This window comes from Neopelma chrysocephalum, unplaced genomic scaffold (assembly GCF_003984885.1).
Source record: "Neopelma chrysocephalum unplaced genomic scaffold, ASM398488v2 Primary Assembly neopelma1_68, whole genome shotgun sequence".
Taxonomy (NCBI): Eukaryota; Metazoa; Chordata; class Aves; order Passeriformes; family Pipridae; genus Neopelma; species Neopelma chrysocephalum.
The window spans coordinates 9,640,885-9,664,123 of record NW_020897727.1 but is presented as its reverse complement, the minus strand read 5'-3'; the positions used below and the strand labels follow the sequence as shown (position 1 = coordinate 9,664,123).

Sequence of the window (23,239 nt, the reverse complement as noted above, 5' to 3'; positions counted from 1 at the left end):
ATTTTATGCACAAATGCAGGGTGGACATGGCAGCAGATTTTATGTATGAGACTACACACAGCAACACACAACCCCACAGACTGGGCAGGGAAAACTGGATTTTTCACACCTTGAAACAAAAATCCAACTTGCCTTCCCCAGCCTGAGCTAAGAGTACCTTGGTTGCAGCAGTTCCATGATCTTTTCCAGGTACAAGGTATGATCTCCCACAGAAAGCCAGTCTGGGAAAGAGAGTTCATCCCAAAAAGTACTAAGGGGTTACACCAAGTCACTGGGATCACATTTAGGAATAATGCTCTGCCTGGTTATTTGCTTTATACTTGAAGTCAACCAATCACTACAGATGAAGCCCAACAAAGCCTCCTGCACTATCCCATGCTCGGGAATTCCATGGCAGCAGCTGAGCTCCGGGAACTCTCCTGTCCTGGCAGCCCCAAGGAACAGCCTGGCAGGGCAGCTCTCCTTTCTTTTCAGCTGCTGATGCCTTTGCCAGACTTTCCACATCCCTGCCAGTCTGTCTGCAAGGAGGAGAACAGCACACAAATAGGGAAAAGGACTAAAACACATTTCACAGGATAAGGCTTTTCAGTGGGAAGGCAAAGAAGAGAACTTGGGAGGTGCTATGCAAGGTGCCAGCACAAGTAGTATTTGGAGACACATCCCATACATTATGTATCATCTGGCCCTAGATTATGTAATTCCACAATATTCTTTTCCACACTCCCTGTTGCTCAGGACAGATACAGGCAGGGCTTGGTTTGCTTAGAGGAAAAGGTTCCCATGTTATTGCTGAAGGTCAGGAGCACACTTGAAACAACTTCTTTTGAAGCAAATTTGCTCCTCCTTCTGAGTGGGGATCCTTGGGTACAATGTCTCTGAATACTGAGGAGCTGCACTGGAAGCTGTTCCCTGATCATGCAGTTATGTGCCACACAGCACAATTTGGGTCCCAAAACACAATTTGGGTCCCAGGTATCCCCATTTAGGCCACCAGCACTGGTGTAAACTCTCATTCATTTCCTTTGGTACAGTTTATTACCTGTAAAATGGGGATAGTCCTCACATCTCACAGACTGTCCTGAAATAAAATGATAATTACAGAACAAACACACAAGAAAGCCTCTGAAGGAATTAATCTTCTTGTCTATGTGGCTGAGTGGGAATGTTGTGTGTAGGTCACCTGAAAAATCAGAAAAGAACAAAATACCAAGTTGCTGGGCATGTTAATGGCAGGAAGTTCAGGCACAAATTTCACTCTTGAAATGACTCCCTTGCCAGCAAATCTCACAACGTGCTTTCAGCAATTTGCATAAAACACTTCCAGAAGGGACACCTCTCACCATTAGGCTCAGCTGACACTTAAACCTACAATAAACTGCAAACCAGCAATCAAAGTTTCAGGTTTTTGATGGGAGACATGCACATCCTAAAATTCATTTATTTTCTGAGCACGGCAAGTTGGGCTGCAGAGTGTTTCACACAGCAGATCTTCCTCAATGACACCACTTTTCTCATCAGAGTTTATTTCCCTGTAACTCTCACTCTGCTCCACAAGGAGCAAGAAGTGCAGATGAATGCTGGCTGTTGCAGGGAAGAAATTATCCATGAAGCAACACTAAAACCTCCAAAAATAACTTGCTCCTTCTGAACTCTGACTATAAGCACTTCAGAAAACACACACACACTCCTGGAGAACCATGTGTTTATTACTGGAAGCTGTGGCTTCCTTACTCAGCCTTTGTACACGGGTGTTATCAGCATCTGCAAGAACAGTTTTCGGTGCTGCTGAAAGGAGGAGGAAGAAGCACAATGTGGAACAGAAAAAGGATGTGCACTGCTTATTATATTAAAAAACAGCTGTGGATGGATGCATCCATGTGCAGGGATTGCTGCAGCAAAGCTGCAACCACAGATGAAATTCAACTGATTTTTTTCAGCCTCCACAGTCCTCAGGTAACACGAGATTTTTACTTCCCCTTTCTGATGTGCCCTAAAGCTTCCTGGATTCCGAGCTCATGGCCTTTTCAGCAGAATTTAGGATGAACCTAAAGCCTCTTGTTACAGCCAGTTGCCCTTCATCAGACCTACCAGGAGGCACCAACATTCAAAGAGATCTACTGAGGGGACTCTGAGCTGTTTGCAGCATTTATAAGATCACAAAGGCAGCTCAGTTTACATATTTCCCTTAATTCTTTATGTCTTACTTCAGAATGTGAGATCTGGGGTAGATAAGAATGACTTTACAGAAGACTTGGGCTGGTTTGGGGGTAACCACAGTACTTTGTCATGACATTTTTATACAAGGAAAGCCAAAGAATATAATATTTAAAAAAAAATCACTAACCCAATTTCTTGTTTCTTACTGACTTGTAGGAAACAATACCAGATTTCTACCAGTCTGTATCATCTGCCAAAAACAACACTACTCTCTCCTGTTATCAATCAAGCACATCAACACTCAATATCCTCTTATAGGTGTGAGTGAACCCAGCAGGAAGCTGAGAACACAACAATTTCCCAAACCAGGTTTCTCAGGTTTAAATCCAACCCCTGCTGCCAGCTCAGACCTGTGTCATTCTCCCAGCCCGAATGAAGCTCAAAGGCAGTGCTTGGATTGGCTTTTCCTCCGCTCAAACTGCTCAAATAACATTTTCTGGCTTTTTTTTTTTATGTAGATATTTGCCAGTCATTTTTGCAAGAAAAATAAAAATAAATACTCATGGCATCAAATATTGTAAGGAAAATTGTTCGAAACAAGATTCCCAAGTTGCACATTATACACCACGATCTACTAAAATCTGTGGAGCTGTGAGAATTTACATCCATGGAGAATCCTGCTCATTATATAATTCTACTAAAATATTTTTTCCCTTGGTCATGTAACAAATATCAAATCTAGGATGCTTTAATTTGGAAGGTCCTCTAGTGTGCACTACACTAGAAGGTATTGAGCCCTCTGACAAACAAAGCAGCCAAAAGAAATAGTGTCACTAATTTGAGAATGTGCAGCTGATTTTTATCCCATTTCAATAATGCTTCTAATCTCCCATCATAAAATATAAACCAGCTCTCTGAAAGGCTAAATAACCAACTTCAGCTGCTATGATCTGCACAAAGACTCTGCTTTAATAAAAGATTTTTGCTTCCATCATTTTTAATACATCAGTGTATGCTGTGCTAGATAATAATTTATCCAAGTTTTAATTTCCAAGCTCTGTGCTGTTGACATTTAACAGTATTTTCTGAAAAAGAAAATCAAGAAGAGAAAAATGACAACAAAGAGAATGGTGAAGATAAAGATCTAAGAAAATCTTTCTGTCAGTTTTTTTACCTGCCTTAAGTATATTTTATGTTGGGTGTACTGAACTCAGATTAATTAATGATCTTATTATTTTCATCATAATAACATTTATAACAGACAAGCTGCTCCAGAGCTTCCCTGAGCTCCTGGTGGGATGGTTCAGCACTGTGGAGAGACCCAGCACTCACTCATAGCCAGGTTTCCTCCAAAACTCTGGTGGCAGGGCTGGAGAAGAGAAATAAGAGCTCATCCTTTGTTATAATTTCATCTTTTCTGTTGAAACAATGTCATGGGTTCTTAATCAATGTCTTCTTAAGACTCAAGGTGACCAGAGTGGCAATACCATAAAACAACTTCTGCCACCAGCTCCTCTCTGCTTTATCTTATTACAGATCCTTGAGCAAGAGACGGAAACAGAAGGTAGATGGGGCTATTAATTCCTGAAGAAACAAGTCATTTAACTAATGGGAAAAGAAGAAAATAAAGAGCAGCATATTCTCCAAATCTTCTTGCAAATCAAAGATCTCTGCCAATCCTTTAACTCGCAGGACGTTCGAGTGCATTTTTCTGAGAGGTATCACAGCAAAACTTCCCCGTGCTCTGTATTCCAATAAACTAAAATATTGTAGCTGCCAAACAGGAAAGGATAAGAAATAATAAGAGATAATAAGAAATGAACATGTAGAGCTTTCTACACCCAATGGACACTCAAAGGCTTTGCAGGCAGCCACCTCATCCACTGGATCCTTAGTCCAGCACTGCAGAGGAAGAGAGGCTGTGGACAAACACCCACCTTGGGAACAGCCGTGTGGTTGGAAAAGGTTTGTCCCCAGATGTTCATCCCCACCAGTGCAGAGGTTGCTGCCCCTCACAACAGCTCCCACCTCTTCACTTGAACTGGCACCAAAACCCCTTCAGACCAAACCAACCGGAGCAGCACAGCCCTGGATCAGCACAGCCCTGGATCAGCACAGCCCTGGATCAGCACAGCCCTGGATCAGCACAGCCCTGGACCAGCACAGCCCTGGATCAGGATCAGCACAGCCCTGCCCCTGGATGCTGTCGGAGGAATTCAGGGCAACGAGAGCATCCCCTGCCCTTCCCCCTCCACTCCACTCCTCCTCTCCCTCATGCAAGAAACAGCACTTAACTGACCCCTTCAGGCATCACAGGATGCTAAGCAGACAAATAATGATTTTTTTATTGAACAGGGGAGAAAAGGGGGGAAGGGAGAAAGCAGGAAGGCCTTCTCCAGCTGCAATCCTGGTGTCTCCAGAGTTACAGTAACCAGGAAGCCACAGCTTTATCTTCAGTACACAAATGGGAGAAGGAAGGGTAATTTATCCCACCTGATGAGAAATATTATATTTCCTCTTCAACAGATAAAACACAGAATGGGCCAGAAAAGAGTAAGTTAAGTGTACTGTAAGACAGCTCTAAACTATCTCAGGGCTTCCTTTCTTTTAAGATCAAGATCTCCTGTTCTTCCCATGACAAGAAAATCTTTTACTATGCAACCATTTAGAAAGACTATTCAAATTGGTTTACTTTCCATTTTTCAAATCTGAAACACCAGAATGAATAATTAGAAGACTGTTCACCCTTGGTATTAGTTTTAGGGCCCTCTAGGGCAAGCTGTTTAATTCTTGTCTTCCAGGCTAAAAACTATTTTTCCTCCTGGAGAAGCAGCTCAGAGAATGGCATCAGTTTGATCAAGAAAGATTTGAAATATAGAATAAAAAGAATCCTTCATTATGGGCAGATGCTAGGAATCTCTTCCCCCCACCTCTTTTTCCTGTCTTTCAGGAAGACAAATCACCAGGAGTTTAGACATATAAAAAATAACAGCAGCATCAATTTTGAAGCAATGTGTATTTCAGCAGACAGCACATCAGTCAGTTTGGTTTATAGAACCTGAGAAATGATGTTTTAACTTTTACTATTGCTTCTGTCACTGTAGAAAAGATGTAGTTTCCCTGCTTTGGAGTACAACAGATAATACTGTCATATTCAAAATTATACTTATTGCTTATGCATATAATAACTACAACATTTGTCCTGCATTTAATTTTATGTCTGTGTTCCAGTGTTTGCTTGGTTAAAAGGAAAAGACAGACAGAAAAAACAGTGCATGTGTGTTCTGGATGTAAGTGCATTCCTTAATGTGCAGTGTCTAATTTGTGGAAAGAAAACCAAACCAAAGGTAGAAGTGCTGTGTATTTTAGGAAAGGTAATTCAAAAGCCTTATAATATTAACCTAAAAGCTAATTACACCTTAGCTATGGCAAGTGCATTTCTGCAACACAATGGCAACAAGCTCAGACCAAAACTTTCTGAGCTCTTCACTCTCTCCTGCCACTGCATAAATAACTGTTTTATGAAGTGGTGATGGTCTTTTTTAATATAATTAACATGTTTTAATGCATTCTGGGTAAATCTTGCAGGGACTCACAACCAGAATTGCTTAACTCTATGTCTTAACTCCCAGTATACCATTCCAGAAACATTATTTCACTCTTCCTCTTTGAAAGCTGGCTAACAAATAAAACGTTTTAAGTGCCAAACATTAGCATTAAGCCAGAAATGCATTTTTCAGCCAGTCAAACGATGGAAAACCTGGAAAGCATATGTACAAGTAGCATTGCAGCAGGATCAATAACATCCAGAGGACAAGAGGAGAACAGATCCCTGAGGGTCAGTCTGCTTGAGCTCACTCACAATCAGCAAGGTGTAGGTACAACCTGTATCCCTGGCAGTTGAGGCACTTCACAACATATTCTTTGGTCCTGATGGAAGGAGCCACTTTAAACAACACTCACTCCCCAAAAAATCCCTGCTGCAGACAGCCTGGCAAATTATTGCTATTGTTCCATGTGTTTGAAAAATGACAATAAACACTCATCTTTTCACGTGCTTCCTTATCCCTTTGCCTCAGCTGCTTATTGTGGGCTCTTCACAGCAGAAGCTGGGGGGGGGTCTTTCACTGCTCTAATGAGAAGTACTAAACCAAATATGGCTTTGAGCACTGCTTTATTTTCAAAACAATACAAGTCTACTTCATCCAAACACTGCTTGCTTGGTCATGAAAAAAAGCACTGCCTAGAATCTCCTCCTTTTCCGCTTCTTTGCTGTAAGATTAGTAAACCTTTCACTGGGTTCAGCCCTAAAATGTATTGGACTCAAAAAGGACTCCTAATAAGCCTTCCTGAAGATGCCACTCTTCCCTACACTCTCTGACGTTCTGCTGCTGACTCTTCCTTGCTTTGCCCACTCCCAGCTTCCTGGTGTGTGACGTGTCCTGTGCGTGTTTCCTCCTCTACCCTGAGTTCTTCAAAGCTGCTGTTTCCACCAGAGCAAGTGCAGCGCTCAGGATCAACTCACAGGGCAGGGAGGGAAACGAGGAAAACAAAGGAAGACAATCTGACTCAGACTGGCTGAGAACAGACACCAGTCAGAGGTTCCAGTGAGCAGCAGCATTCCCAGTCCTGGCCCTACCAGCAGCGTGTCCTGCTGTCCTACAGAACAGATCCGTCCCTTCTCCCGCTGCCAGAAATCCCTCCCTGTCCTCCTGCTGCCTGGCTGGCCCTGATCTGATATTTTAACTCTAAACCTCTCAAATTTTACACTACTGTCCCAAAGAACAGGCAGAGAAAAAGAGCCTGGACTAAATGGTAAAAAGGAGAAAAGCCAGTGAGAGTGCCTGTTTCCTCATTCCGAGCTGCTTTTCCTGCTTCTCCAGGATTACGGGCTACATTTTTTGTAGGTGTGAACCAATACAGGCTACATCTGCTTACACAGGGCTGGCATCACACACACAAATCTCTAGGAGGGATTTGCACCCTTCAACTCTCTGTCAGTGCCTCCATCTCCTCAGACACGCTCGGCAAGCACTGCCCCAAATGCTTCAACCAAACCTGACAAGCTAAAGAAAAAGCTGTGGTAGAGTTCTCTAATCTGACAGAAATAGGTTGCAGGGATGAAAATGGCCACCTTCCCACAAACTACTGGAAACCACAGACAGAACATCCTTGCCAGATTCAGCTGAAGTCTGCACCCATCTCTACCTCCTCATCAATATCCATCAGGATTGTCCCCTCCAGCAAAGCTGGATTTAACACTCCAGCTGGAATTTCTTGAGGAATGTTCACACAGCTGCTGCTGCAATGCAGAAACCTCTGGCAGAGATAAGCTCCTGGGAGCAGCAGACTCTCCCAGCAAAATGAGCTTCAGTTTATGGCCCAAGAACCTCTGAAGTGGATGAAATGATGTAAAAGCAGAAACAGTTGTTCTGTGGATCTGGAATTACAGAGCTGCTGATGTGACCAGGATGTGGGACAGTGTGCCAGGCAATGCAGAGCAGAGGTGGAGGTAAGAAGCAACTTTCTTGGCCCTTCATCCCATTACAGGGAAGCAACTGTGGAAGCAACTTCTTTGATTTAGTGCCATTCTACCTGTACTTTGCACAGGTACAAACTGCTGAACAACAAATTAACAAAGGCCTTTACCCTCAGCCTGAGCACGAGCTGCTGGAGCCACATCTCGGTGCCCTTCTCTGCCCTTTCTTCAAACTGTCTCCCCACAAAAGCAGCTCCTGTGCCCCAAAACCTGCCTGAAGCACCTAAATCAGCATTTACTCTCCTGATTGAACAGTTACAAGAAGAAAAGGTATCTTCAGGACAGTTTTAGATATGGATACATGCTAACCATTGGCAGTAAGAAAAATCATAAAGCTCTTGAAGAATGATACAGACTTTCCAGGCAAGGAAAGAAGCAACAACAGCTACAGCAGTGAATGCTGAGAAGCCTCTGCTGTCATTTCAAATGTTGTGTTATTTTAATACAATCTTGCTTTTATTTTCACACAGTATCCAGCCCCCTTCCTGCACTGGTAATTTTATGCCTTCTAGAATGCAGAGAAACACTCGACATTGTGATGAGCACAAGCCCCGCTCCAAAGAACTGGTGATGACATGATATTGTCAGCACCACTTTTAATATCCATTCAGCTGGAATGCTGAACGGGCCAGGGGACCTTCCCCACAGACGTACAGCAATAAAAGGCCTCTGTTTGCTCCTGTAACAAAACCAACCCATGCATTAAAAGGAGATTCAAGGCAAAAGGAAACTGTACTTCAGAAAAGCCAACGCCAATGGAGAATCAGGTACATTGTTCCAAGATCAGGCAGCCTTTTGTGTGAGCTGACAGAAGATGCTGCTGTGTCCGAGTCCCTCTGACTCACATCCTTTGTATATTTTCCATACAGACGAGCCCCTGCTCTCCAGCCCCACTGCCTTTCACATGAATTCACAGGAATCTGATGACACAGGGAAGTTTGCAGCTGGTTTTGGTGGTAAAGTCCCTCCCTGAACATCCCCATGCAACTCTCCCTGCACGTGCTCCTCAGTGCACAGTGACCCTCCCCCCAAAATTCAACCTAAAAGCTGCGTGGAAAACAGTCCTGTAGACTCGCCCTAGTTAAATTCATAATATTTAAGTGCACAGGGCTCTCCCTTTTTTTTCTTTTTAAGGCTAGAAAATGAGGTTACTGTGGACAGCTCGGGTACCTTGTAGATGCTTCTGTGGGGTTTGCACTACCAATTAACTCTCCCAAGTAATGAGGTACAATCCCCCTGAGAATGCCTGCTTCGTCTGTGATATATTCCCCACAGGAATGTGGAAATCAAGCAGCCAAGGTTCAGATTAATGAGATTTTGGTGGGATTTTTTAATATTCTTTGAGAAGCTACAGGAATAAAAATTTGACATGGGAGCCCTTCTACTGTTTTCCTCTCTGGGACAAATGCTATATAATCAGTGCAGAGTGTTTTAACACTAAGAAAGGCAACAATATTTTTTAATCAGTGCCCACATAAAGCTATGTCTATTAAAAAGTTCAGCCAATTTCTGCAGAAAACAATGAAGATAAATGACTGTTGTGAATTAGTTTAGGGCTAGTATAAGGTGGCTCAGTTTCTCACATATTATAGATAGTGAATTTTATAATTTATTCTGGCTTCTATTCACTGCCACTGTAATAAAAAAACCCAACAATCTGGCAGCAATATAAATGGTTTCCCATCAACATGAATAGTGTCAGTGTGTGGACCTCTATCTATTTTCACTTGAGCTCAAGTAAATCAGAAGTTAACCACTTAAATGTGAATTACACTGATACAAGTTTAAGAAGGAAGGAATCAGCCCCAGACATTGATTCTGCACGACCTTTGCTAATGAAACCAGCTCTGCCATTGTTTACGAGCTCACTGAATGCTCTCACAATCATTTGGATACAACAAACAGCTCTTGCAGATGGCTGACTGCTAAAGAGGAGGGAAAAAAAGAGGTGTATAATGGCCACAATAAAAGGCTTTGATAACAACACATCAACTTCATAAACTTGTGTCCTGCAGGAACACAAGTGAACATTCAGCCGGCCACAAGCAACAAAGGAAAATGTGGATGACTTCACCAGCCACCGAGTCTGCTGTGCCCTGATCCAACAGCATGATTCAAAACTGAAATCCAGGAAATTTGTCAACAAGCATTTCCTCAGCTCAGAAGAATCCCCAACTGTTGTAGCTTTTACTCTGCACCCAACTGAGAGTGTCACCCAGACACTGAAGGGGAGGACACGGAGCAGAGCGGTGCTGTGTTCTACCAATTCCAAATCAATCGAAGCAGTCACTGAGCAGAGCCTGAGCCTGTGTCGGGTTTAGTTCCCAACAGGGACAGGAACAGTTCAGGAAGGATATTGAGGTCCTGGAGCAGGTTCCAGAGGAGAGCAACGAGGCTGGTGAAGGGACTCAAGCACAAGTCCTATGAGGAGAGGCTGAGGGAGCTGGGGCTGTTCAGCCTGGAGAAGAGGAGGCTCAGGGGAGACCTCCTCACTCTCTACAACTCCCTGACAGGAGGGGGGAGCCAGGTGGGAGTTGGTCTCTTTTCCCAGGCAACTCTCAGCAAGACAAGAGGGTATGGTCTTAAACTGTGCCAGGGGAGGTTTAGGTTGGATATTAGAAAGAATTTCTTTATGGAGAGGGTGATCAGCCATTGGAATGGGCTGCCCAGGGAAGTGGTGGATTCTCCATCCCTGGAGGTTTTTCAGGTAAGACCAGATGTGGCATCAGTGCCATGGGCTGGGAACCACAGCGATGTTGGATCAAGGGTTGGACTTGATGATCTCGGAGGTCCCTTCCAACCCAGCTGATTCTATGATTCTATGAACAGATCCCTGGCATCACACTCAAGCAGCTTCATCCCTTCCTCCTGCACCGAGACCTTCCAGGTTTGTCCAAGCACAGCAGAGCAACCCCCACGAGCCCGAGTCCCAGAGGGGTCCTGAGAAGGGAGACCCTTTGGTGGCTGTGGAAAGAGGTTCTTCAGCAGTGGGAGCTACACGGAGAACCAAGAACACATTAGATGAATATTCATTGTTCAAAGCAGGATTAAGAAGTAAATGGTGGTTTGAGGATGTAATTTATGAGAGAGAATGACACAATCCCGTACCATTTAAAGAGCACCTTCTCAAACTGCCCCCGTACTTTCACACCCACACTTTTTCCTTTCCCCTAAATGTTGAAGAGCTGGGGAAGAGGCCTCATGCACAGAAACTGCATATGGATCCCTACCCGTTTTTTCATATATTTGTGAAAAAAATCTGAGCTCTGGAATCCACAGGAAAAAAAACTGCACACAGAACAAATGACTTCAAGGCACATTTTGCTCCTCTAATCAATGAGTGAAGTCATACACGGAGCAACATTTTAGTTTTCTGATCTGGAATCTTCTCATAGAAATACAAACTTAGTTTTCAATATCAATAAGGGTATTTCACACACAGCTTTACTGACTTAACATTTTGCTTTATCAATGAATTCAATCATTTCTCAGTAATTAATGTGCTGAAATGTTATTTCTAAAAACTTCTGATTTTAATCTTACAAACTGCAACATAACCTAAGATGTTTATTCTAGTTCCATCCTTTCAAAATCTACTTTTTGGCAGGTGTTCAAGGAAGCAAGTGTTTCTATAAACTCCAAGTGCAAATATGTCTCACAGAATGCTCTGCAAACAGAGGACTGAGAAGGCATTTAAGAAAACACAACCGAACAAAGCAGTGACCTGGATTACAGGGGTAATTTTGTTTTATACACCAGTATTTAAAAACAGGTTCTTTCTGGCCAAAACTCTATTCTTTCAGAGCATTCTGCTGGGTAGTGTAACAGGGAATTGTCTTCATACTCTCAATTTTCTGGCTTTTAAGAGTCTCACTCTAATAGAAAATTTAAGGATTTAAAAAAAAATCAACAGAGAAGTGAAGAAAGAAACCAAATGAAAGCATGTGAAGTCACTCAAAGCACTCTACCCATGGCTGGCAATCCCCATTTTATAGATCTGAGATGAAACACAAGGAAATGCAATCAGCCTCCCCAAACTCACAGCCCAAGTCAAGAGGACAGTCAGGAACAGAATCCTGTTTCTACCTCCTGGCCTAAGCACCAAGCTACAGTTCTTAGAAAAGGGAAGGAATATTCCCCCAAAGCCAATGCCTATAAAAGGCAGGGTGGGAGAGAGCAGTGTCACTGAGGTAAGGACTTGTTTGTGGGGATTACTGCCTGTCTCCCCAATACCCCAGTGACCACCTTGTCTGCACCCATAATTAGGGCAAACCCCTCAGTAACTGCATGAGGTCATGTTTTTCTCTCCAGTAGCAGTAAATTGCCATGCTTGTTATCACTGTCTACACAGATTCCCTCAAAAATTCGATTATCTCTAGGGCATCCTTTGCTATTTTGTCGTTTTCAGTATCACTCTCACTATAGTAGGAAAAAAGGCCAAAAAAATCCAGCATTTAGGGTTTGAGAAACAAAGATATTAATGCATTAAAGGGGGGAAAAGGAGTGAAAGAAGCACAACATCCTGGAACTGCCAATTTTCTGTATCCTTTGAGGATTAGATCCAAGCTTATAATTTCTGTGAGCAATTATCTAAATAGAAATGCTCTAATTGCACTAGGATTGTGTTTTCTCTGGAGTGTTATTTCTTTCAAGTATCCTGCTGTTTATTTATATTCAGCTAAATAAAAGGTGTGCTGAGTTACCCAGCGATTTACACCACGGTGGGGACGTTACCAGTGGCACCCAGGAGATTGCTGGGGTAGCACAGAAAACCCTCCAGGCTCTTCTAACTTCCTAGAACTAAGCCCATTCCAGTCTCTGTGTTATAAACTCACAGTTTAATAAAGAAAACAAAGCAACTCTTCCTGGATGATTGCCAATGAGCTGCTTTGTTGCCTCTGGAATCACTGCCAGCTCGGGGAGAAGTAGGGAAAAAATCAGGTATGATGAACAACTACCCAAGGAAAACAGCTCAGCCAGCTTGGTATTCCATGTGTCTGGAAGCAGCAAACACGTCGGAGGAGAGGCAAAACACAGCCACACACATTGTTCCCTCAGCAGGGACAGGAGGTTACACTGAGCATTTCAATGTGCCTCAATGGCTGCATAATCAATATTAGATATTGATTAGATCCACTGAGAAACGGTGTCTCAATGGCTGCATAATCAATATTGGATATTGATTAGATCCACTGAGAAATGATGTCTGAATGGCTGCATAAATCAATATTGGATATTGATTAGATCCACTGAGAAAGGGAACAGCTCTAAGACAAACAGCCAAGGCATGGAAGACCCAACACTTATGAGAGTTTCATACCCAGAAAAGCAAGAGGGTTTAGAAGGGTTGGAAGGTTTGGAAGATTGGAAGGGTTGGAAGGTTGGAAGGGTCGGAAGGGCTGAAGCGTCAGAGGGGTTGGAAGGGTTGGAAGGTTGGAAGATTGGAAGGGTGGACAGGTTGGAAGGGTTGGAAGGGCTGGAAAGGTTGGAAAAGTTGGGAGGGTTGAAAGAACTGGAAGGGTGGAAAGTTGGAAGGGTTGGAAAAGTTGGGAGGGTTGGAAGAATTGGAAGGGTTGGAAGGGTGGAAAGTTGGAAGGGTTGGAAGGTTGGAAGGGTTGGAAGGTTGGAAGGTTGGAAGGGTTGGAAGGTTAGAAAGGTTCGAAGGTTTGGAAGGTTGGAAGGGCGGAAGGGTTGGAAGAGTTGTAAGGGTGGAAGGGTTGGAAGGTTAGAAAGGTTGGAAGGTTGGAAGGGTGGGAAGTTGGAAGGGTTGGAAGGCTGGAAGGGTTGGAAAGTTGGAAGGGTTGGAAGGGTTGGAAGGTTGGAAGGGTGGAAGGGTTGGAAGGGTGGAAAGTCAGAAGGGTTGTCGTTACACACCTTATGCTCCGTTGCACAGGAAAAGCTCTGCCTGTCCTAGAGGTCAATAAACCTGTAAGATGTGCACACATTTGAGGGGAATGCAAAAACTCTCCTGTTTAGGGAATGTGGAGATTGTCTAAAAAGGGCTCCTAGTCCTCCTTCTCCAGAATTCCAGCAAAGTGTCAGAAGGAAGAGCAGTGAGGGGAACCTTGGACTTCATTACATTTGAAAACCAAACTGGACCACGTTCCTCTAGAAAGTCTTAGTGGCAACATCCCAAGGGGTTTGTAATTCTTACAGGGTCAGGCAGGTTTCCTGTCAGAGGAAGTTTCCTGTTGCACATATTAGTATCAAAAGGTATTTATTATCTTCATTTGGGTTTATTTATGTTTATACACAGTAATGGAGAAATAGAAAAAGCAGAAAGGGCCAAAACTAAAAGAGTTTAGAAAAGGATAAAATTCAGGAGAATGCATGAGAATTATAGTTTAGGGGCACCAAGTATCAAGTCAGGAATAATTCCCTAAATGAAATGTCACTGCTTTTTCCAAATTCCAATCAAGAATAACTGCCTCATGTTAACAGCAAAGGAACAAGGAATAGGATGTTCCTCCTTTTCCTAACGTGCCACTGTTAATGGAAAACATGACAGGAGGAGTAAGTGAAGAGGATCTTTATCTGCTTTCATTCTGTTTCTGCGTAGAATAAATTAATTTTAACCATTTGCAAGCAGGGCAACAACTTTTAGAATGATGGTTCTGTTCTTACTTCAAACCAAAAAAAAGCATGACAAATAGGATTTTGTGTACAAGCCTAATTTCTGTACCAAATTGTACCACGCAAAACGTGCACAGAGCACTTGTTGATGAGCCACAGGCATCTGTGACACAGGTCCCAAGAATAAAACACAAAAATATGCTAACTAGCAACTAAACCCATACCAGCCAATACATTCCCATCCCTGTCAGGGACCGAAAAACATACATTTCAGAAATACACCTACTTAAAGCTAATTTTCCACGCTGCCATGAACATCACCATCAGAGAAACAATATCTCCTCGCCTGTCCTTTAACAATGAGGAAGATGACTGGGAGGAAAATAAACATGATAATTTCTTGTCCAAAGCTGTCACTCAGATTGATGGAACAACTGAGTTTTTCCACAGCTGAATTAAAGGAGACACATACCTGGTAATTTTAGTGCTTTTCTCCATTTCTCCAACCGAAGGGAGAAACCTTTAGAGCCTGGGACATCCAACCCCAGAACGGACAAGTCCTGCTTACGCATATGCAAAGCAGGAATTAGTGTCAAAGAAATGCTCTGCAGAAATGGCAGATTCAGAACTGCTCTCGAGAGAAAAACTCCTACTTAACTAACTGGAAGTTTTTCTACTCTAGTGGCTTCAACCAAATCTGGGAATGTCACGTGTTCTGGGACATCTGACTGTTGGCAATTAATTTGGTATTTGAATTTTTACAGAACTATTCAAGGAAGAGGCACTATGTTGAAGGCTCTCAGTATCCAAGATATTTAACGGTATCAACTCTGGATTCTGAAGCCACTGTTTGTATCTTAAATTCTGCTTCATCTCTGCTCCATTACTTCCACCTCAGTGGAAGGCAGTTACACATTGTTCTCCATGTCCTTACTGGGTGCAGTAGCACTGTATTTCTATTTATTATCAGTGCAGTATCCTCTCCCCACACAAGCTCTTCTGGCTGCTTCAATGCTGTTGACTTTCTCAAATCTATTCTTTGAACTGTGCTCCCAATTTCCTGTGAATAAGACCCTCTTCTCTGAAGATGTCTCCTAAGATAGCCTTCACTTTCTCATACATATTCAAACATCAAATGGAATTTATGTGTCTCCCGTATCTCAGTAATTTTTTGCACACTAATAAAAAAAATCAAGACATTTAAATCAAAAACTGCAGCAGTGTTCCAGTCATAATTCTCACATATACCAGAAAAAAGCTGCCTTCCTGCTGGAATTTCCCCTGGAGTTTGATTTGATAATGCTGCTGATACAACCCAACAGAGAGGCACTGGGGACCTTGTTCACCAGGAACAAACCCAATCTGTTCAGTGGCCAAGGAACAGACAAGCCTGAACAGCTACTGCACCGTCAGAAATTATTCATCATCTACATTCATAAACACTCCCTGCTTATGGAGAATATTTTCAATCCCATTCAGTGCACCAGTGGTCTTAATGAACTAAAGATCCAGGGATGGGAACTGTTTTCACATGTTTCTTCATTACTGGTCATGCCCTTCCATGCAGAGCAGGCAGAATGTGTGTGTGCAAAAGCAAGCAGTGTATTCCCATTTTATTGTCACATTTTATGCTCTAGAGCAATGGTAGCTTTTTATTTAACTGAAAGAAAATATTTAAAGGCATCACTACCTCCATGAACTGTTCTTCTTTAACATAAATGAAGGGAATTACCATGCTGTCTTGTGAATCCCAGGCTTTCCACACTACTTTTCTCCTGTTTTAAACCAGTCTCTAAGTGAAGATGTTTAATTGCAAATGCAGATGTAGCCAGACTGAGTTGGCACTTCAAGGCTCTAGAAATAAGGAAAGCATCAGCTTTGAAAACTTTACCAGTTTGGAACTGTTTACAAAGTTTATGAAAAAAAAAGGGCAAAAAGAGATACTGACACTAAATACACAGAAATAAGCGCAAGGCCATACTAAATAAATGTGCTGTGTTCCACAAAGCCAAGGATCAAATAGGTTTGCATTAAACAAAGGAGGGTGGAAAAAATACTTGAGGAAAACAGAAGAACAATGGCATAATTTAGCATATTTATGTTTGGGTCAGATCCAGTTGATTGCTTTGGAAAGGACTGCTCGAAGTGAAAGGTGAATGGAGGAAAAGAGGTGGGTGTTTGTCTTTAAAATAAATTACTGGAGAATGCAATGAGCACTGAATGTATTAACTTGCAGGGAACACTCCAAATATCTTAAAAAATACTGTAGCAGCATCTTCATTGCCTTGATTGTTATTAAGTAGAGGGCAAACAAATGCTTCTTTGCAGAAAGAGAATTTGGAGCTCTGCCAGGAATGGTCACATCTAACACACATTATTTATGACTGTATAAAGTGCAATAATGTTAGTCATTTAATGAATAGCTGCAGGATGTCTGTTACAAGACGTGAAAGGATCATAACTTGTTCAAGGTAAAGAAGGTTAAAAACGGGAATTTCTTCACTCAGGAAGGTGTTGGGAGTCTCCACCTCAGGTCTACAGAAATGCACTTTCCAGCTCCTGCTCAGCTGTCAAGGTATCACTGCTGACCTTTATAAACTCAAGGCCTAACATTGTCTTCTCTTTATCTCTTACAAACCCCCTTTGATATCTTTGACATCCCAAATTAACCATCTCTCACTAAAACTTCAGTTTGGCACAGTTTACATCCTGCCTCCCTGCCCTTCTTCTCACAGCTCATTCAGTCTCCTCTTCCTCCTCCTCCCTTCACACCCTGTGGACATTTTCCAAGGGGCTCCTCTCACCCCATCACTTTTTCCCATTTTCTATTTTTACCCTTCTAATGACCTCACTCACACATGTAGTCTCTCCTCAGGTAGGGACCTACAACCCTCCAGTATTCCAGTTTTGTACATCTGTACCCTGCCACCTTTCTTTGGGCTCACAGACACTGCAATAGTAAATATAACAATAGAATTCCACGTTTATCCCACCTGGTCTCCTTCCAATCACCACCTTCCTCTCCAAAAGGAATCTTTCACCCAAGTGCAGATGAAGGTTCTGAGATAGAGCAGTAAAACAGATATTCTTTCCTTTGTTTATACCTCACTGATTTTCATCTTATATCAGTTATTCTGCATATTAAAGAAGGGGAAAAAAGAGCTGCCTGAGAAGGAGGAAATCTCTTTGGATCTATATTCAAACAAGGAGATGAAACAGGACACAAAGAAACAACAGCTTTTTGTTGTCCTTCAGAAGATAACTGAGATTTCATGGAATGCAGAGCTATTTGTTCATGGAATCTAATTACACAAAGTGTTCTGTACCTCTGCCACTGAATGCCACGAGTACAGGGTTGTTGCTTGTTTCTTTTTAAATTGTGGGGTTAGATTATTTTAGCTCTTTTAAAGCAGCTCCCCATTTTCCTAAAGAGCTGCTGTTTCCAGCCATCAGACTTTGATACCTCTGCTCCAGCAACATGACGGTGCCTGGCCAGCCACTCGCTCAATTTATTCACTTTTCAGCACCACGGATCACACACACCGTGCAAAAATGTCTCTCCAGCATAATCATGGCTCTTAAAACTCAAAACTTTGCCACACAATGACAAGGTCTCCATATTACCAGAATTGCTTTCCCTCCTCCTCCGCCCCCACCCAGCTCCTCATCAGTCTCCAGCATGACTCAACCCCGTTGAAAAGCAGGAGGTTTACAAGTCATTTCATTTCTTTCAAGCGAGATACATCATATGGAGGAAATAAATAAAATGTTTTACAAAAAGTTATTTTCAGTGCCTGGTCCCTGGTGGATAATTGGGTCTATGTGGTTTCAGGAGCTGCTTCTAACTGGGGATTTTTCTCCATCAGTTTTGGCTTAGCCAGGCAGAAATCCCCGTTTTGAAGCCCCTCTATGATGGCAGCAGGACCTGGCCCAGGAGCACGTCAGCATTTCCTTCTCACTCTGACAAATGTATCTTGGAACTATTCCTGTTCCAGTTCCTGCCTTATCTCCAAGACTGTGGGCAGGGTAAAAACTGCCTTTGCACAAATGCATTTTTCCTAAGGTCCTGTGTGCTGAGGGCCATCTTTTACTTGCCAAAACCCCAGACTGCAGCTCCGCTCTGAGGTTTTCAACACATTTTTAACTATTTCACTTCCACACTGCAGGCAGTTTATTGGCCAGCCATGAAATGTTTGTGTTTGTGCTCTTCTTTGTCTCCCCCTCACCGGCCTGTGTTAAAATTTATACAAAACAAAAGGGGGGGGGGGAAGAAAATTACTGTCATGTATCATCCTAAGGAAAATGAAGTTAGTGTGTCTTATTTGCAGTAGTCATGAGGGATTAAAAGCAGAAGCAAACATTTATCTGGATCAACTGATATATCATTCTGATTGCAGCTTCTTCCCCCCCCCCCAGAGTTCCATGGTGTTAAAATTTTGAGGATGAATTATGCCAAGTTTTGAGTATCCCCTGTTAGCTGCTACTCGCCCTCACTTCCAGTCAAATCGCTTGAACTGCCTGCTGTCAGCACTGGGCAGAATTAAGAGCCCTCCTGGAAAAGCATCCCCAAACCTACAAAAATAACTGCAAAAGAACCAAATGGGGCAGGTGTGAAAAAAGAGCAAAGAGGGCTAACACAGGAGAGATGGTTCATTGAACTGAAGGGGGCCAGGTAGTAGCTGAAATTTCAGTATTATAAATAGGACATTATGTAGCTGAACTAAAAATAGGAGTTTTATTTTTACTTGATGTTCCTTGCTGCTGGCTGCTGACCTAGAGAAAGAGGACTCAGAAAGGAGAATTAAACAATTCCCCACAACCATGCAAAACAAAACCACCAGCCTGGCTCCAGTGCCTATTTGCAAGCTAAGAAGAATACAATTTCTTTTAAACCAATTTCAAAAGATGTCTAACTGAAAGAGCTCCCTAATGCTGCTACGAAAAGAATGCAATAGAATACAATTTCTGCAGAAAACCAAGTGCAATTACAAATTCCCTGTCTACACAGTTGATATAACAGAAAATGGCTGGTGTATCTCCTCTGATTCCTTCACCCACTCTGGGTGTGTGCAACTGCTCTCCACGCTGGAAGCACCCTCTGCTCAGGAGTAACAACACATCATCATTCCAGGACTGGGTTTCAAGGCAAGATTGAGGGGTCCAGCAAAGGTCTGGAAGAAAATGTGATGCCAATTTGCCACCTGCCAACGGTCTCAGGGCAGCACCTTTTGTTCTTCCCTTTCCTGAAGATCAATTTGATGTTTAAACAGAGAATCCGAATTTAGCTCCGGTGAAATGGCAGCTTTGCTGGCCAGCTGCTGAGCTGGTTGTTCATACTTTGTTTTATTTAAAAAAGGGAAAAAAAAATAGCACAAGCCTAAACCACTGAATCTGGATTCAAGTTTCAAGCTCACACATTCTAATTCTCAGGACAAAAGAGACTTGAAACCATGGTTTTGCTTCTGCTTACAAAGATAAGAGGAAGTTGTAAAATAAGACCAGATCTGAATCTGAACTTAAGTCCATGGCATTTGGGAGGGGGGTGCATCACTAAAATCTAAGGGTCTTGATAGACTTGAGGTTTCCCTGGGCTATTTTTGGCTGTATCTGCTAAATCCTGGATCTTTGCAATATACCACAGACCCCAAGGGGGTGTGCTCAAGTATTTATTCATCATCACTTTTGTAGGAAGCTGAACTGAAGATGATAATATGGTGATTTGACTTTGAAGAGTAAGTCATAATGATTAAAAGATTTTATGGCAACAACAAAAATAACTTGCATTACTTGTCATTGCTGGTAAAGCTGAAATAAAGGTATTTATTATAAGAAATTGTTTATATTTATTTATGGAAAACTACTTAGCATCTGTGTAGTCTGCATGCAAATCTTCCAGTCAGTCATTCTTTCTCATGGGCTGAAAAATAGCAAATTCCTTATTTGCTGTATTTGTACACCATACACATCCTTCACTATATTAGTGATCTGATTTGTTTGGGAATGGCAAGACTCAGAACATAATTCTGCACTTAGCTTAAACAATTCTAAATGCAGGTTAGCACAGAAAACAGATGATAATTCCAAACTTCTTGCTGCTGCTAAGCTATTTTAGCTTCTCTCGCTGTCAAAGCCAAGTCAAACACACCTAAATTAAAATGCCTATTTGCAGTGTCTCAAAAGACAACAGAAAGATTAATGTATTTTGTTTTCTCTCCTGATTTTGGTAATACTTTTTTCACTTTTCATATGTTGGATCAAAATCCCCAAATAGAAGTAAACGCCCTCACTAAGCTGCAGTGTTGTATTACTGCTGGGTTTTGATACAGCAGGGAGAGGAGAGAAGAACAAGAACCATAACCCTTCCATATTGGAAAAGTTGGCTAAATTGGCCATTTCCTTTCTTTCGTTGTACAACTTTTTACACATTTACACATAAATAAATAATAAATAAATACACAAACCCCACCAGTTCAAATGTAGCTTTGGATGCTACATTTCAACAAACCTACACTGGTGCCTTTACTTTTTCTCCTTCCCCTTCCTTAATAACTCACATAAACCAGAAAAGAATTGCTGGGCAACCTCTGGAACCCTCCTGGCAGCAAATGGAAGGGACACAACAACTAAGGAAAGGACACAGCCAGCCCCAGGTGGACCTGACCTGCATTTGCCTGGTGTGACCCACATCTCTTAAGCCCCGTTTTTGGTGTAAGGGCACGAGGAAACTTCAACTCAGCAGGACCACAATGCCCTGACACTATGGCCACAAACAATGCCAGCCCCAACAAGCTACAAATCAAAGTCACAGTGATTAATGTCCCAAGTTCTTCCCCAGACATTCAACCTATTAAAACAGAGATATTTTCATATGGACAAGGTTCTTGCAGCTCAGAGGGAGAATTCTCACTTCTCCTGCAGGTGCCTTCCCTTCCTGCTTCCCCAGTATAACGTGTAGGACACAACTTCTCTGTGCAGTATCTTCTAACACATGGTAAGATCTAACAACCAACCAGAGACAACATTGCAACATCTCCAGTGAGTACTGGACACTGGAACTGGTTTCCACTTGATGCACCACTCCCTGCAGCAATAATGCAACTTCCCAACCAGGAGATTTAGTTCCACTGCTTCTTTTTCATCCTCCCCTTGAGCACAGAGACAGAAGCTCTTGAACACAAGCCCAGCCCCAAAAAAATTCAAGGGAGAATGTTTAGCTCTTGTTATGACCAGCTCATTTAAGTGGCTCCATTTTGAATACCAAGCACGTCCAGAGGAAAGTTTTAGGTTTCCACGTTGGTGCCCCATTTTAGCCCTCACACCATCTACTCTTGGCCATCCTGCAAACAGAACCAACAGCAGCACAGCTGCATCAGGGTAAGGGCAAACCGGCTTCCTGAAGAAACTTCTAGTATTTACATCTTTTCCTCATACCAAATGTCATAACTCCAACCAGCCTCTTCTATTTTCCTAGTGAAAATAAACAAACCCTCTTATCACTAAAAACATCTCAAATCCAATTCTCCACAGTTCCCTCTGTGACAGGGAACAGTCAACAGGTTTTGGACTGTTTGCTGCCACACACTTGTTCATCCACCTAAATGAAGCCACTGCGGACCAATTATGAAGATTCTGTTATTCCATTTGGACTTACTCATTTGGGGATTTGATTTTTGATTTGTTTTCCTCTGAGGTTTTTTGGAAGCACTAGTGGGATGGAGTTTAAATTAAATTGGGACCATCAGCATCCCAAAGACAACTATTCAGTAGCACGCATTTAATATTGATTTAATATGATTATGTGGGCTGTTTGTAACCGCAGCTGTCTAACTAATGCCACTTAGACACAAAGCACTTCATATATTCATTACCAAGAATGTTAGAATATGAACCAAACCAAAACACAGCTACATAATCCACACAAATATTTAGCTCTGAAAGCTACAGGAAAGTTTAAGAATTAAAGCTGGAATTGTCAATTGACATATACAGCTGAGGTGGATTGTTCCATGAATTGCACACATGGTCTAAGTGCCACTGAATAAATAATTACAATACTATAAAATATCCCAAGCAAGCGACAACCACTATGCCACCCAAAATGAATCACTAACAGAACAAACTGCAACAATTCCAGTTGTCTTTGAGGATGACCTTATATTCCTGGCTTCTTCCAGAGCCAGGTGCAGTTCCAATATCATGCTGAACTTTGGAAAACAGGAATGTCTGTATTAGGGCACAACATTGCTGTTTCCAAAATAGTTGTTATAACTAGCAATCCAAAGGGGTGGAAAAGAGGGAGGTATAGACTTCTAATCCTACCAAACACAGGATTATTGGGAACGTCAGTTTGTGACCAGGGCCCTGCTCGGGACACAGCAAAGTCCAACCACGTTTGCTTATTTCAACAGCACTGTTCTGAGCACAACATCCACTTGATTTAAATAAATAAAAACCGCAGTGGGTGGTAAATAAAATAGGATTGTGCAAGAGAATTTGGCATCAACGAGCTATCAGTAGCATCCATACGAGTATGTCAGGGTACGGGGGGGGTCTGTGAGAACTCCTGGCCACCAGTGAAGAGCGTGGGTGTCGTTTCATGTGTGTTTTACCTGAGGCAGAGACCTGCGCAGGGCCGCGCGGCGTTCAGGGGCGGTGGCACCTGGCCAGCACCCAGCACACTGCTCTGAGGAGGGCCGAGGCCATTCCTTGGCACAGCACTATCACCTGGGGACGGCACCGGGCTCCTGGCACGGCACCATGCCCGTGTCACAGCCCACACACCGAGGTGCGGGAACAGCACCACGCGGGACCCGCCAACATGGCGGCACCGCCTCACAGCCCCGCCCGCGCGCCGGGGAGGACACCGCCCCCCGGACAGCGCGGCCGCTGGGCGGCGCCAACGGGGCGCGGGACGAGGGATGAGGGGAGCGGGATGAGGGATGAGGGGAGCGGGATGAGGGATGAGGGGAG

The 23,239-nt window shown here is 42.8% G+C and overlaps 1 long non-coding RNA gene across 6 annotated transcripts in view; it reads right to left on the bottom strand.

Moving 5' to 3' along the window:
- Positions 1-23,069, bottom strand: part of LOC113968577 — a 78,126-nt gene extending 55,057 nt beyond the window's left edge. For all 6 annotated transcript variants that reach the window (XR_003534568.1, XR_003534572.1, XR_003534571.1 and 3 more), the window contains exon 1: positions 22,879-23,069. This is a non-coding gene — a long non-coding RNA (uncharacterized LOC113968577). The remainder of the gene's footprint in view (positions 1-22,878) is intronic.
- Positions 23,070-23,239: the final 170 nt, after the last annotated feature.